Source organism: Mustela erminea, chromosome 13 (genome assembly GCF_009829155.1).
Source record: "Mustela erminea isolate mMusErm1 chromosome 13, mMusErm1.Pri, whole genome shotgun sequence".
NCBI lineage: Eukaryota > Metazoa > Chordata > Mammalia > Carnivora > Mustelidae > Mustela > Mustela erminea.
In genome coordinates this window covers 53214806-53232146 of record NC_045626.1, presented here as the reverse complement: position 1 = coordinate 53232146, position 17341 = coordinate 53214806, and the positions used below count along the sequence as shown (strand labels likewise).

Here is a 17341-nt window from a genome sequence, read left to right as displayed (position 1 = left end):
CTCCACTCCTTTCCTATCATTATGGAGTTTTGAGAAGGGAAAAATGGAGGGTCTTAATGATGTCCAAATCTGAAACCCCACATATGGGGTGTCTGATCAGAAGGGGGTTAATATTGCTCAATATATGAATAAGCTATCATCTTTCTTGGGGTCGCTTGCTTGAGACAATGATTTGGGTGTGGTTTTTAACTGGGAAGCTCATCCCAAGGGTGGGAGTCAGAGGTCAGGGAGGTGAACTGGGGAAGAAGTCACGTGCAAAATAAGGGGGGAGTAGACAAGTCCTCGGTGTGGACTATAGGAGCGCGATTCCCTGGGATTAGAGGAGAGTGGGAGACTTCCCAGAATTTCTGCCTGTAAGACATGTGGCAAGAGGTTTATCCACTGGCTTTCCCCTGTTGGATTGCCCCCCAGGGGCACTGATTTCCCCCAGCAATGCTGGGCTGTTCTGGCCCTGCATGGGGCTGGAAGACACTCAGTGGTCACTTGGGGCTGGACACTAGAAAGGTGAAGAGAACCCAAGTTGGTACAGAACCATCTGTCTGTGCTGATGTGGCTGAAACCACAGGTAGACCAAGGGGCGTGATGCAGGGAACCAGAGGCATCTCTTATACATTCTTTTACTTTATTTTAAATCCTAAAATAAATCACATCTTCCTCCTCAATGAACTATCTCCGGGAGGAAAATGTTTTGTTTTAAAGACACCGAAAAGTTACCTCCAAGTGTCATGGAACCAGAAGGAACTCTGTTTCAGAACTAATGTCTTCATCATAAATTGTCTATGTTCAAAGTGAGACATACGTCTTGGTCAACAGGTACATTTGAGACATTACGTATAGAAATTTGAAGTATGACCCAAATGTTGGAATAGTTAAAGACAATAGCATTTCATTTTATCTGTCCTTACTATGCACTGTTGATGGTTTTATGTATGAGAAGGTGTCTGATACACAGAAAAACAATTATCGTCTTCTCTGTTTGGAAACCACCCAGTTAGCAGTGTCATCGCTTGTGTGAAAGGGGTCACTTAAATTATGCATGTCTGAGCATCATGGTACAAGGATCTTCAGCCTGTGAAATAGATTTAACACATGAAAGTGAATCAAGGGGGGTTTGACAGATTTAAGGAAAGTCAGGTGAAGGCTGCAGTTCTGTTGTGACCTCACAGTTCCTGTGTTCAGAGGAGGAGTGCCATGTGTGAGCTCTCTAAGTAGCTCTACAGATAACCAGCAGCAAACATTTAAATCAATGTGTGCATTTGCATGCAAATCCCTAGTGAAGGAGAAGAAATGTGGGAGAAGAGGAGAAAGAGCAGCAGAGAGACTTCAGGCAGGGGAATGAGGGAAGTAGTGGCAGATGGCAAGGCAGAAATAACCAAGGGTAGACTGTGTCAGACTACAGGATCAAGAGGGCCCTGTGGTAGTGGAGAGAGATCTCTGAGAACCACATCCTGAGCCCAGAAGGCAAACTGAGTGAACAGCCCCAGTGACTATTTGAGGCTGACACATTCGGTGAGTCATCAAAGATAAGTTACTTTGTCTTCTCACCTGAACAATGCACTTGTTGCTCTGTGGTCTCATTAGGCTCTAAAATCTTCCAAAATCAAAGCTCTGATCATGCCTGTGCTTTGCTCAGAAAATATTCGGTAATTCACCAATCTGCCATCGTCCAAACTTGTTAACAAAACCTATAAAAGATGCCACTCTTAAGTTCTCTGACTTACTTCTTCTTCCTTGGCTTCCCTCACCAGTGGTCTAGAGCATTGTGGAGTCAGGCAGATTCTGTAATTTATCAAGTCTTCCAAGGGGTGGTGACATACTTTGGCTCTCAAACAGATTGGCCTGTACGAGACCAAAAATTTGCTTTTCTAATAAGTTCCCAGGTGATGCTACTGGTCCGGAGACCTTACTTTGTGAGCCACTCTGTAAAAACAAACAATCTAGGCTGGCCACCACTAATTCCTATATGGCAGTTTGAGTCAAAGACAGATTACAGGACAAGGGCTCACTTGTCATCATCACCATTGTGGGAAGGTGCTCTAGTTTAAGAACAGAGTCTGAGTCTTCCAGTCAAATATTATCATCATGTCCTAACATTTCCAATAAAAGCTTTGTGATACATTTTTATTTCCCCTCCTGGGTCATACAGACATTGTAGAACTACACATACTGGATGGATGGATGGATGGATGGATGGATGGATGGATGGATGAATGGATGGATGGAAAGAAGGAAGAAAGGAAGGACAGATGGATAGGTCTGGTAGCCAAGGGTTGGTTTCAGCAAGAAATTTATCTCCTTATCTCCTTTCAAAGAAATTGCATATGCCATTAGGGAAGGATGAATTTCCTTCTCATGAAAACCTTCTTATCGTGTAAGACTGTACTCAGTATATAAGACATTTAATTAGTGGATTAACTCTATGTCTTCGAGCCTGAGTGTCTGGCATCAATCGTATTGTGCTTCTTAATAAGCAGAGTCTTTCACAAAAGACTTTTTTTGCTATTTGATTGAGTACAACAGGGGGCAAATGTCATTTATATCAAGGAAAATTGTACATTTTACTTTATAAAAGAACCACTGGGTGTGTGAAACCAGGAAATCACATCTATTTAATAAATTTCTTTGCAAATGTCTCTTCCTTGAGTTTAAATTTTGCAGCTGCAACATAATTTGAGTGTTTATTCACATGTAGGACAATTGTGTTTTCTGGGTCTTGCTTTCTCGCATTCAAATGTGTTCATGTATCAGCATTGCACTTTTTCCCTCCGCGTCTCTTATCTGCGCACATCATCCCATCATTGGCTTGGTAAATTTATCCTACTTTTCTTGCTAAAATAACTGTTCCCGCTGTCTGTTTTCTGCCTACTCTTTGATTTATTCCAGAAATTGGGCTCAATGCCGACTTTTATAGCTCAGTGTGAAATTTATTCTGTATGTTTTTAAACCAAGTTCCCACATATTTTTTTTCTGTTATGTGTTCTATAGCGGTGTCAACTTTGAAATGCACCCTTGAAAAAGCATATTAGGACTATATGTTAGCATAAATAAGAACAATAAATGATGACAAATTTTGAAAATTTCTTTTTGAGGATTTTTTTCTTAATTCACTTTAAGAGTAGAAAATTCAAATTTTCATGTCATGTTATGGCATGCCTAATGTGAAGCTTAAAGGAAAAGTCTAGTTTCAATTTTATTACTTTGGTGCATGTCCTTGGCTGAGTCCTGATACTCCTTTACCTCTATTTTAAAAAGAAAGATTTACGATTACCATCCCTGGGATGGACTCCAATGTCTTACCTTGCAATGTCAGGATGCAGATCATATGAAATGCTACTTAAAATGAGGCCCAGAAGTACAAAGGAGTCGGTCAATCAATTTGCAGCACGTATTTGGCAATGAGGTTGAAGGACCAGGATTTTGGATATGGAAAGATCTGAGTTCAAAACCTAACTCTCTCCCTTATTACCAATATGAGCTGGAGAATTTCCTGAACCCCTCTACGTACCTTAGAATTATCATCTGTGAAACAAGGGCAGACATAGCAGTACCTGCAAGGTTGCAGTCAAGGTTAGAGATAATCCAAAAAATATCTATCACTTATATGCTGAACACGCATAGCTCTAAGGATCTGGGCAGGCCTCTAAGCTGGCCAGAGCCCAGACCATGGTCTTAAAGGTTAACAGAAGATTACATTCTTTTTCTCCAATATAATTCAGCCAGGCTAAGAAATTTTATTTGTGACTGAAAAAATAAGTGGAGTTTAGAGAAGTGTATCCATAATTTAATCACCTGAGACTGACAACACTAATGGGAAATTTCAACGTAGCTTTGCATCTAGCCAAGATACCTGGTGTTCTATACACTGAGAATAATTACACACAGCAAGCAAGCCCCTTGTCATCAAGAGTGACCTCTTCAGGGTCAAAACATGAAGTCTGCAAGTTGCATTCTGTCTCCTGTCTCGTTATCTAGACACATTTTGGGCAGAAACTAAAATAAAGATTCTTCAAGACATAGGTTTAGGCTGAAGGAATAAATGTTCACACACTCTTGATTTATAACTGATTCCAGTAAGTTAAAAGGTATTCCTTTTTTTTCCTTTCTTGTCCTCTAAAAAAGAATTTTTATAGCCAATTTGCATGATGCAGCCTTTAACACAGAAACAAAAGAAATCAAATTTTAGTCTACAGTTGATTCATTTACTACAGGAGTCATGCAAATATTAAATATTTTTCTGTTCTTAATGTTTTTGAGTTTGAGTTGTCATTTTGATATTGATGAACCACTGTGATTTCTCAGCAGTAATTCAGATCTGCCTACTTAATAGGAGTAGATCAATAAAATTTGGGGGAAGTATTTCATCAATCTTAGCGAAGACCTAATCCTATTATTGTTTTTCTCTATTTCAATACTCTATAATTCCTGTGCAAGCTGATGCATTTTGAGATAAATCTTACTATTTACTCTTGTATACTTTTTATGTCAGAATAATTTAAGAGCTAAGATCTATTGGTACTATTTAAGTAACCTGATGATTTCAGACGTCTTTAAGATAACAAAAATCTAATTGTGGAATGTTGTATTTATTTGTCATATCTTAGAGACATGTCATAGTCAAGATGAAAATCATCATACTGATGAGGCTGTTTCAAGCCTAGGAAGGAGAGAGTAAGAGAGAAAAAGAGAGAGACCACACACACACAGTACGTGGTGATCGTGGTGGTGGTGATGATACTGTTTACTTAGATACTCTGGTCCTTTCATGGTAGTATAGTTATATATAACTAGCTGTAATTAGTTATTAAATATATTGCATATATTTTATGTTAATACATAATTATATAATAATATTAAATGTTAGTATTATAATTAATAATGTTAATATTATGATTAATAATATATTTCTCTATAAACCAATTATTACTGAAGACATGTTTAATGAAATGACCTATTAAGTACTCTTGGAAAGACATATAAATATTCTTTGCTTTATGATAGAATAACTTCAAATAGAATGTAATAGAGTTTATCACAACTCATATTTTTGGATATTTGTTGACCCTGTAAGAAAACCCAAGGACAGTGCTTGCTATGCAGTAAAATGATACAGCTTGACAAGAATTATTTTAAAGAAAAAAAGAGGAAAGTCATATAGGCTGAATTTATTTGACTCTTGTTGTATTATCCTCATGTGCTAGAAGTTTTCACCTAAAATATCTTATTTATTTAAAATCTAAGTTTTGGGAATAGATAATCCTATTTGAAACGACCCAGCATTAACAATGGGATCCTTTTATCCTTCTCTATAAGCTAGGAACTGTAACTCAAATGAGGTACAGATTTGAGAAAATAATCATGATGGCGATGCACACTGCCCATTTCTCTAGCAATTCTAATAATTGAGGCCATTCTTGGTATTTCTTTATGATTAAAAACACAATAGCAAGTGTAGATTAAATACTTACGTATGTGCCAGTGTGGGGAGAGGCATAATTTTATCTCATACCTCTGAAGGTCTTCCCCTGGGTCTGAGAACTAAATTGATATAAAATGGATTAACAGGAGAAAAGCACTCCAATTTATTTATATTTAATGTGACATGGGAACCTTCAGAGGGAAAAGAAGAGCAAAAGAAGCAGCAAGACCTCAACGCTTTTAACCGTAGTTTGAACAAAGAGAGATAGTTGTGGAAACGTTACTAAAGTGTATGGGGAGGTAAAAGGAAGATAAGAGGTACTTTAGCAAGGTCTGTTTGTACAGAATTCTTTCTGCCTCCACTCCCTGCTTTGGTGATAAGAACGTTTCTCCTGGTGCAGGAAGGACATCTTTCACATGGGCGTTGTATCTTGTACTTTGAAGAAGCAAAGAGGAGGTCAGAATGCAGGATGCTCTTCTCGTATCTGTTTTTCAAGTGCCTTTGGCTCCAAGTAATCCTTATGCCAAGGTGGCAGGGTTGGGGGCAGCATGTTCTGCCCCCCTTCACCAGGCATTGTTTTAACCACTTTACCTGTGTTATTTCAATTAATCCTTACTACAATCCTGTTGGGGAAAATTGTGCACAATCATAGGAAGAAATCAACAAATCCACCACCATAGAACCGATACCAGGATGCTTTTCTCCATGATCGATGAAACTCAGAAGATTCCCTAGCGGCAGTGAGGTGTTCACATATCCTCTCTATCACGTAGAGGATATGAACAACACACTAAGTGTCATTTAGTGATTATGTACAGGCATCTTCATTTGACAGCTGGAGAATACCATTTCTTCCCAAGTGAATGTGTCATATTTAAAAATTCTGTACCAAGACATGAATCAATTCTAAAATGTACTTTCCATGTCACATGAAGACACTGAGATATGGAGGGACTAATTAACGTGGCAAAGAACACAGAGCTAGAACGCAGCAGAGCAGGACACAGACCCAGTCTGCCTCAGAGTGACTCAGCTCTAGTATTATCTGTCCCTGCTGGTTGTCACACAGGTAGAAGACAGGGAGCTGATCTTTAGGACATAAATATCAGGAGAAGAAAGGCAGAGAGTAAACCCAATTCATTATGTAATGTTTTGAAGCAAGGATGTTGTCAATTTGGGATTAACCAGTTAGAATGTTATGCCACGTAGGAAGCTAGACTTAAAACAATCCAAACCATACATTAAAAGTAGATTTTAAAAGTTGCTAAATGTTCAAAAGCTAAAGCAAAGCAAAAATGGCACAATTTAAGTTATTACCTGAAGTTGATATCTTCAGAACTCAGACCTGAATTATTGATCATGTTTAGGGCCTATGTAGGAAATGTGAGGACATCCACTGGTTTTTCACGACCACATCAAACCCATGACGACCTCCTTTCACTGCCCTCCCCCTTACCCACAGGGCATACATCCCAAGACCCCCAGTGAATGCACGAACCACAGATGGTACCGAATCCTGTCTCCACTACGTTTTTTTCCCTTAAATATACACACCTATGATAAAGTTTAACTTATAAATTAGGCACGAGAAGAGATGAACAATAATAACTAGAAATAAAATAGAACACATATAACAATCTAATATAATAAAAGTTATGTGGATGTGGTCTCTCTCTGTCAAAATATCTTATTGTGCTGTACTCACCCTTCTTCTTATGATGCTGGGAGGTGGTAAAATGCCTACGTGATGAGATGAAGAGAGGTGAATAACCGTAGGCATTGGGGCACAGCGTTAGACTACTATTGACTTTCTGACAGTAGGGCAGGAGGATCGTTTGCTTCCAGACCACAGTTGACCATGGGGAACTGAAACCACAGAAAGCAAAACTGTGGATAAAGGGGACTCCTGGATTTCCAAAACTGAACTCACATACGCCCCCTCCCATCTGCTCCTCCCTTTTGTGCTATTCTCCGGCCCATCTATGGTGCCACCACCCACATACCCAACTGCTTAAGTTAGAAACCCGGGAGTCATCTATGAAATCTCTTTGCCCCCCCCAACCCTTGGTAAATTTGAATGAATTTATTGAATGAAATTCCGTATTTTCCATCTAATATTTTAATGCCCAAGGCATCAGATGTTGACCTTCAGAGAGAGTGTAGTGATGAGACTTGAGGCTGTTCTGATGGTTTCTAATGTGTTTTGGTTTTCCTACCCACACTCTTCAAGTCTCCCATGTGGGGACTTTTTGGGTTTTGAGAGGTTTCTTTGCATTTTGTTGTTGGTGGTGGTACAGCTGTTGAGTGAAAGTACATTCATGGAGGATCCACGACAGAGCAGCCGAGATGTTTTGTCTTCTCCATGAAGTATTGTGTCTGTTGATAAATTATAGCACTTTGCCTTTGGCACGCACATGCTCTCAGTGGTATTGCCCTCTTTAATTGTGTCTCCTGGGGGAAAAATCAGTTTCCTGGCAAGGCAGCTTTCCTAATCAAAGACTTCCTGGGTCTTAAGTAATAAGAAACCTTAATGTTTCCAACTGAAACTTACACTGGGGCTTAATTGGGCATGTATTTTTATCTCCTTTGGGGATGAAAAAACTTTAAATGTTACCTATTTAGAAAATATTTCATGGGGGATACAAGGAAGCTTTCCCCCATTTTGATCCATTTTTATTTAAGAGAAGTTTCTGGTAAATAATGTATGCATTGGTATTAAAAGCTTGAATAAATTACCTCTTTCTTGACTTTTAAATGACTGCTTTCCAGATAATTTTATTATCATTTTTCACTTGAACGTGTGTCTAAGTATGAAAAATTTTGCATTGATCGAATATGAAGGAAGGTGCCCTGGGCAGGTAAAGTGGAGACCTGAGTTCCAATTGGAATTTAACAGTAAGGTGAACCCTGCCCCTCATCCTTCAGGAAGAAGGAATTAGCTAGGAAGTCCAAAGAAAATCAGAGCTTAACAATAGTGAAATGGTTACAAACAGATTCTACGCAGGGCTATAGCAATAGGGGAAAAGAGACCCCAATAGGGAACAGGGTTCAATTCCAGATATACCACAGACAAGTAGGGATTTATAGCCAGAGTGTGTAGTATGGGTCAGAGGATAGAAATGACTAAGGGGAAACATCAGGAATAAGAGAGGATACTGGTGAATCAGACCTAACAGGATCCTTGCTAAAGGCAAATCAGGATGATCAGATATCAAGGATAGAGAGTAAAGAATTTGATCAGAATTGAGAGTGACCAGTAATGGAGGGTTAGGGGCTCTCTCTAAACTGATTTAAAATTCTTGCTACAACTAGGCAATGCAAGCCCAACAAGGACAGACACAGAGCCTGAGATGGAGGCCCAGAGGGTCTCAGAGGAGCCTGAGAAAACTTCGTCCGGGAGACAGTCTGTCAGAAGGACACATGGCCAGGAGAACAGGGATGGGTTTTGTCATGAAGGCTAAAGACAAAGTTCTAAGATTCAGACTAGCAAATTTAATTTAAAAGGCTCATATCGTAATTTTAAACTCAGCAATTTCTTTCACCTCTGACATCCGTTTGATAAGTTCTTAGGATTATAATTTGTAAAATTATCAAGTCAGTCATCCCACCTCACCTCTCTAAATTCTCTACCTTTTAAAAATAGGACCAACATTACCTTAGTGTCAAAATCTTGGTGTCATCTTTGTCTCTTCTCTCATCCCATTCTTACAAATGCAGCCCTTCCTAGGTCTTGGTGGTTTTCCCCTGCTGCCTTCAGAGCCTTCCCTTCCCAGCATCCCCTCCACCACCCTGGGTCAGGCCCTCACTGCCTCACAACCCAATGGCTACAGTAGCACCCCCAGCAATGTTTGTGCCTCACACTAACCCCATTCCACAATTCCATTCCACAAGCCATCCTTAGATTAACCTCCCTAAAATGCCATTTCTAATATATTTGTAACAATTAGTGTTTGTTGAGGCCTTATGGACCAGACACTATGCTAAGTGTGCTATTTCATTTAATTCCTAGAATCCACTTTTACTTGTTTGTTTTTGGAGAAAGAGAGAGAGCATGGGGGGAGGGGGCAGAGGAGAAGAGGAGAGAGAGTCTCAAGAAGGCTCCACACCCAGCACAGAGTCTGACTCAGGGCTTGATCTCACAATCCTGAGATCATGACCTGAGCCAAAACCGGGAGTCGGATGCTTAACTGACTGAGCCACCCAAGCACCCTTAGAATCAATTTTAAACAATAGGTTTTATTATTTTTACTTAGCAAATGAGCAAATTAATCTTTAGAGAGTTTGAATAACTTACCTAAGTTTGCAGCAGTTAAGTAGAAATTCTGTCTTACTCCAAAACCTGAGCCCTTAACCATTGTCACACAGTACATTCCATGGCCACGTGTAGAAGGAATGCTGGCCACTCCGGGAAGAAACAGCTAAGTGAATTACAGTTAGATTGGGAGCAATCCCCTTGCTCTCACCAAATGGACAAAAGCTATTCAAGATCCGTAAGCAGGGGATGGGAGGAACACATTGAGATGGTGAATGGATTAGAGCATTTAGAACCTGAGGAGTGAATCTCTACCCGCCATAAGCCCTGTCATGAGCCCTGGCCTCAAAGCATGTGCTGTCCACTCTGCATGGGATGTTCTTACTGAATTTCTCTGCCTCACAAATCTGCTAGACATTCCTCTAAGGTCCCCTTCCTGAAGACACAGTGTGTCTCTCCTCCGTACCCCATAGCCTTTACCCAAAGCACTTAGAGTGTAGGGAGCCTATTGTGTTGCAGACCATTGTGCAGTGATTCACATTTGAGTCTCCCAATCTTATCAGCATGTTCCTACTGTTATTTCCTAGGTGAAGAAAGTAAGGCTCATGGATTTTACATGACTTGCCTTCTGAGATTGTATCTGAATCATCTTTGTGTTACCAACCCCTCATACCTAGTAAATGCTCAATAAATGTGTAAGGAGTACATCAGTTACCTTTATCTGTTTATATATTTTATTTTATTTAAAATACTTGAAACTCCTAGATAATAGGACTTATCTTTTCCATGCTCTTGTATTCCTCATAATACTTGGCTATGTGTAGTGCACAGAGCAAATATAAGCACTTCATTTATTTATCTAGGCAGGTCTTCATTTTTCATTATTCCTGTAATTTGATTTTTGGATGCAACACACTTTGGAATAGGGTTTTAGGTGAATACTGTTTTGTCAGAAATTAGTATAATGTCAGGTTCCCTTGGTAGGCCATTTCTGCCCTAGAATTACATAATGTTTTTATGCTAGGTAACACTATAGCCAGTAGATTGGAAGCAGAGGTAGAAATATTACCAACTTTTATTGAAACTTGACTGTGTAACAGGCCATTCACTTGCCATACAATATATCATTTTATTCTAGTGAAACCCTATGGAGTAGATATTATTTTTAGCCCCACTTTATCAATGGGCAAGGAAGACACAGAAGGTTAAGTCATTTCCTCAAGGTCACACAGCTCATAAGCAGCAGACTGGAATTAGAACCCAGGCACCATGGCTCAGAGTCAATATTAACTCAATTAATAAGTATATTTGTACCTTCATATATAGCAGTCTTGATTTTAGTCTCTAATAGATGGTCAGTGAATGTGTATTTGATTATATGAGGTCTAGCAAGGGCATTCACTGACTGATGTGTGAAAGTAGAATTATTTTTTAGTGGTCTATGACTCATTTCAGTGAAAAAATTTTTTGTCTAAAGCATCCATTATTAGTTTTCACATTTTACATGCTGTACCAATTCATCCTCAATTAAAAGAAAGCACTTGCAAAGTGACTAGGAAATAGTCAATTATTGTTTGAGCTGCCAAGCTTCAGGAATTAGCATCCTAGAATTTGCACAAATATTAAGCCAGGAAAAAGAAGTCCTAAAACACCATTTCAACTGCTTTTGAAATTCTGTCAGATATTGGTAATTGTATTATAATTTAAATTTTGGAATCATAGAATTTTAGAGTTGGATGGGAACTTTGAGATCATCTGTGCCAACTTTCTACTTAATGCCAGAAGTGTTCACACTCATTTGGAAAATAAGACATTTGATAAATGTTCCTCTAACATTTGCGTAGAGTTGATGGAAACAATCCAGGGAACTTTTTTACACTATTATATAACTTTGTGCCTTTGGCTAGTAAACTACTACAATATTTAGGCAATCCAGTACAGCAGGGGCTCTTGCCACTCTTTTCTGGGCCTGTCCCATCCTTACACCTGGCCCTGAGAAAACGCTTGCCAGCCTCTGCTCTGAAGTATGGGCAGTCTTTATGTTTTATTTTTAAATCTTACTTCTCATTTCATCCATCATGTGGAATAAAATGATTGACAGAATAAACAACGCAAACACAAAGAACCTACACATGGCTTGACTTTCTTCCCACTCTGTCTCATGAGTAATTGTTCTTTCTCACTCCCTCTCCTACCTCCAACCCGCCCCCCATCTCCCTCTCTCGTACACCCACTTTTTTCTGAAGCTGATTAACTGGGCACAGTCATGGTCTTTCTTTTTGTGACATTCAGCCTGAATGTCATCAGTTGCTCTAGGATACAAATGACATTGTTGCATAATATATTTCTAAAAAGACATAGTAATGCTGTTTATGATCATTTAAAGATATAATTTATTGGTATCATGTGTGTATGAGACGATGGTTTTTTTTTTTTTTAATAGAATTAGGTGCAAGTAGGCACCCGTTTTCAGTAAATCCTTCTCCATGTTGCCCTGCCCTCTTGCTTTTTCATGATCCCTCCCACTGCCTATCTTGTCATCAACCAGGGCAGACAGCTTTTTGACAGGTTTTACAAAAGGCCACCTCTCACTACTCCTTCTTCTCTCTCTCTGGTCGTTCTCCTGCTTCCAAAGCCCTCCTTGAGGTCTTTGTTACAATGTCATCATCTCCACATGGCCTTCAGTGACACTCTTTAATGCCTGCCTCAAGCTCCTTGTTTGTGACATTCACGACCTTCATTATAATATGTAGTTTTCTCATTGTTTACATTTGGGTTACATGTGCGCATGTGCATGTCTGTGAGGTAGTACCAGCCCTCTCTACTGGAATGTAACATTCACAAGGTCAAGGACTGGATCTGTCTTGTTCACTATTGTTTTTCTAGTACCTAATATAGCACTCAATATATAAATGTCAAATAAATGTCCTGAAGTTATGTATCAAATGGATAAGAGATACTAATGCATATCCAAGTGTCATTGAGACTTTTACCCGATTTTGCTAATGCCATTTTTTGCATTTTTTAACTAATAGGTTATTTATCACTGAATGGTCATTATTCTACATACTATATACATATATCCCTTTCTTCTTCACCAGCAGTAAGGTGGGTATATTTGTCTCAGGGATGCCTCTGGAATTTACATATTCACAACATTTGGGAAATTGGAAATAGTCATCTGTCTGTATAACTGAGAAGCATTTCTTTGATTACACAGAATTTCAAGAACAGCCTGAAAGACCAACAGGAAGGGAAGGTATTTAATATTTTTATAATGAATTTGACTGTAATAGTTTTTATCAGAGTGTTCAGGAAGGCTTATAGTAGAAAAGCAGTCAAAAGACTGTGATTAAGCTTTTATAAGAAAATATTGTGAGACATCAGTTCAGCACGCCCTGGACAGTGTCTAGAATGTCCTACTCACATATATAATAAGTAGTTCGGAATGGTACTGATTATGTAATTGTTGGAAATAATTGTTTACCTGGCAGTTAAAACTCTTAGGAACATTATTTTACAGATTCTTACATCATTCCTTCCAATTACTATTTTGCAAAGAGGAGATTATTTGCCTTATGAATCATAACTGTTTATTGAATTGCTAGAAACTGAGTTCTATAGTCGTAGTGCTCATAAGAAAGCCTTTGCCAAAGTTGGCATTGGGTTGACTACTCATTGGGTGGAGTAGTCAAAGGCATTTTCAAGGACTCCACAACTTCCCATTTATCCTTCCTTACCTCCCTGTAAACCAAAGAGAAGGCTGCAGCATTCTTTGTAGTCATGGAGAACTAGATCTCTGAGAATACAGATGGACCTCTGAGAATGATGGACCAGTGTACCTGACAACTCTCATTCCAGGAAGCACCCCTATTTCCCAGCCTCTTCTTCATGATTGGGGAACAGTAGGAGAGTTGTGTGATGTGACCTGACAGGATTTTTATATGAGGGACAAAAGACTAAGATACTTACGATAAGTATCCTTGGTCAGATGCTTGTTTGCCCAACTTATAATATATGTGTGTAATATTCTCATCTAGACTGGAAATCACAAGGTCTTCATGGGTTCCTCTTAAGCATACAGAAATGTTAAAGGCTCTTTTTTTTTTAATTGAAGTATAATTGACATACAGTGTTATATTAGTTACAGGTATACATCATAGTGATTTGATATTTTTCTACACTAAAAAATGATCTCCACAGTTAATGGAGTTACTGTGAGTTATTACAAAGTTGTTGACTATGTTTCCTGTACTGTACTTTCCATCTCTGTGATTTATTTTATGACTGAAAATTTGGGCCCCTTATTCCCTTCACTGGAATTCAGATATTACTCATTCTTCCCAACTCCTCCCCCTTCTGGTAACCAACTGGTAATTTCTTGGGTCTATGAATATGTTTCTGTTTTTTTCTGTTCGTTCGTTTTGTTTTTCAGATTCCACATACAAGTGAATTCATGTGGCATTTGTCTTTTTTTTACTTATTTCACTTTGCATAGTACCTTATAGGTCTATCCGTGGTGTTGCAAATGGAAAGATTTTACTCTTTTTATGGCTGAGTAATATTCCATTGTGTGTGCGTGTGTGTGTATGTGTATACCATGTCTTTTTATTTGTGTACTTTGTGAAATAGTCACCACAATAAGTCTAGTTACAATCTGTCACCTTACAAAGTTAATACGATATTATTGACTGTATTCTCTATGCTGTACATTAAATCCTTATGACTTATTTATTTTATAACTGGAAGTTTGTACTTCTTAATTCCTGTTACCCCTTTCACCCTTCCCATGACCTTCCTCTGGCAACCACCAGTTCTCTATATTTATGAGTCTAGGTTTTGACTGTTTTATTTTTCAGATCCCACATGTAAGTGAAGTCATGGGGTATTTGTCTTTCTCTATCTGACTTATTTTACTGAGCATAATACCCTCAAGGTCCATCCATGTTGTCCCAAATGGTAAGATTTGACTCACTTTTATGGATGATAATATTCCTTTGTATCTATATACTACATCTTCTTTACCTTATTCATCCACTGATGGACACTTAGGTTGTTTCCATATTGGATATTATAAATAATGCCACAATGAGCAAAAGGATCCATCTGTCTTTTCAAATTAGTATTTTTATTTCTTAAGAAATACTACACCCAGTAGTAGAATTGCTGGATAATATGGTAGGTCTATTTTTAATGTTTTAAGGAAACTTAATACTGTTTCCAATCCTGTATGCACCAATTTATGTTCCCACCAGTGTATGCAAAGGTTTCCTTTTCTCCACATCCTTGACGACACTTGTTATTTGTTGTCTTATTGATAATAGTCACTATGAAAGGTGTAAGGTGATGTATCATGATTTTGATTTGCATTTTCCTGATTAGTGATATTGAGCATGTGTTCATGTGTTTGTTGGCCATCTGTTTGTCTTTGGAAAAATGTCTATTCAGATCCTCTACCCATGTTTTTTTTAAAGATTTTATTTATTTATTTGACAGAGAGAGATCACAAGTAGGCAGAGAGGCAGGCAGAGAGAGAGAGAGGAGGAAGCAGGCTCCCCGCTGAGCAGAGAGCCCGATGCGGGACTCGATCCCAGGACCCCGAGATCATGACCTGAGCCGAAGGCAGCGGCTTAACCCACTGAGCCACCCAGGCGTCCCCCTCTACCCATTTTTTAATTGGATTGTTTGATTCTTGTTATTGAGTTATATGAGTTCTTTATATATTTTATATTAACCTCTTATTGGATATATGATTTACAGATGTCTTCTCCCATTCATTAGGTTTTCTTTTCATTTTGTTAATGATTTCCTTTACCGTGCAGAATGTTTTTAGTTTGATGCAGTGCCATCTGTTCTGGCTTTTGTTGCCCTCACCTGAGGAGTCTGATCCAACAAAAGCATTGCTAAAACCAATGTCAAAGGGCTTACCATTTGTATTTTCTTCTAGGAGTTTTTTGGTTCCAGGTCTTATTTTCAAGTCTTTAGCTCTTTTGAGTTACTTTTTGTATATGGTATAAAATAGTGGCCCAGTTTTATTCCTTTGCATACAGCTGTCCACCTTCCCAGGATTATTTAATGAAGAGATGTCCTTTTCCTGTTTTGTATTCTTACTCGCCTTGTCATGAATTAATTGGCCATATATGTGTATTTTTTTCTTCTGGACTCTATTATCTTCTGTTGATCTGTGTGTTTGCTTTTATGCCAATATCGTACAGTTTCAATTACTACAGGTTTATAGGGTAGTTTGAAACAGGAAACATGATACTTCTGGCTTTGTTCTTTTTTTCCCCAAATTGCTTTGGCTATTCAGGCTTTATTTGGTTCCATAGAAATTTTAGAATAATTTGTTATAGTTCTGTGAAAAATGTCATTGGAATTTTCATAGGCATTATATTAAGGGGTACCTGCGTGGCTCAGTCTTGATTTTGGCTGAGGTCATGAACTCAGGATCATGAGATTGAGCCCCATGCTAGGGGTCGTGCTGGGTGTAGAGCCTGCTTAAGAGTCTCCCTCTCTTACTCTTCCTCTGTCCCTCTCCCCACTGCTCACACTCTCTCTCAAAAAGAAAAAAAAAAAAAAAATATATATATATATATATATATATATATATATATTGCTTTCAGAAGTATGGACATTTTGGGCTGCCTGGGTGGCTCAGTGGGTTAAGCCTTTGCCTTTGGCTCAGGTCATGATCCCAGGGTCCTGGGATTGAGCCCTGCATTGGGCTCTCTGCTCAGCAGGGAGCCTGCTTCCCCTTCTCTCTCTGCCTGCCTCTCTGCCTCCTTGTGATCTCACTCTCTGTCAAATAAATAAATAAAATCTTAAAAAAAAAAAAAAAAAGAAGTATGGAAATTTTAACAATATTATTTTTTCCAATCCACAGCATGGAATATCTTTCCATTTATTTATTTATGTCTTCAATTTCTTTCATCTGTGTTTTATATTTTCTTTCACCTCCTTGGTTAAATTTATTTCTAGGTATTTTATTCTTTTTGATGCAATAGTAAATTGGGTTATTTTCTCAATATCTTTCTGATAGTTTATTATTACTGTATATAAATGCAGTAGATTTTACCTATTAATTTTTTATCCTGAAACTTTACTAAGTTGATTTATTAGTTCTAACAGGTTTTGGTGTGTGTGTATAGGAGTCTTTGGACTTTCTATATGTAGTTTTATGATATTTACAAATAAAAAAACTTTCTATATGTAGTTTTATGATATTTACAAATAGTTTCATTTTTTCCTTTTTTTTTTTTTTAAGATTTTATTTATTTATTTGACAGAGAGAGATTACAAGTAGACAGAGAGGCAGGCAGAGAGAGAGAGGAGGAAGCAGGCTCCCCGCTGAGCAGAGAGCCCGATGCGGGACTCGATCCCAGGACCCTGAGATCATGACCTGAGCCGAAGGCAGCGGCTTAACCCACTGAGCCACCCAGGCGCCCCATTTTTTCCTTTTCAATTTGGATGCTTTTTCTTGCATAATTGCTGTGGCTAGGATTTTCAGCATCGTTGAATAAACTTAGAGATAGTGGGCATCCTTATTTTATTCCTGATCTTAAAGCTTTTAGCTTTACCCAACTGCTTTTGATCATAGCTCTGTGTCTGTCATAAGGCCTTTATCATGTTGAGGTATGTTCTGTCTGTACCCATTTTTTTGAGAATCATTATCA

The 17341-nt window shown here is 38.4% G+C and overlaps 1 protein-coding gene across 4 annotated transcripts in view; it reads left to right on the top strand.

The window, feature by feature from the left end:
- Nucleotides 1–17341, top strand: part of DLGAP1 (DLG associated protein 1) — an 876459-nt gene that overhangs the window by 297342 nt on the left and 561776 nt on the right. The window lies entirely within an intron of this gene.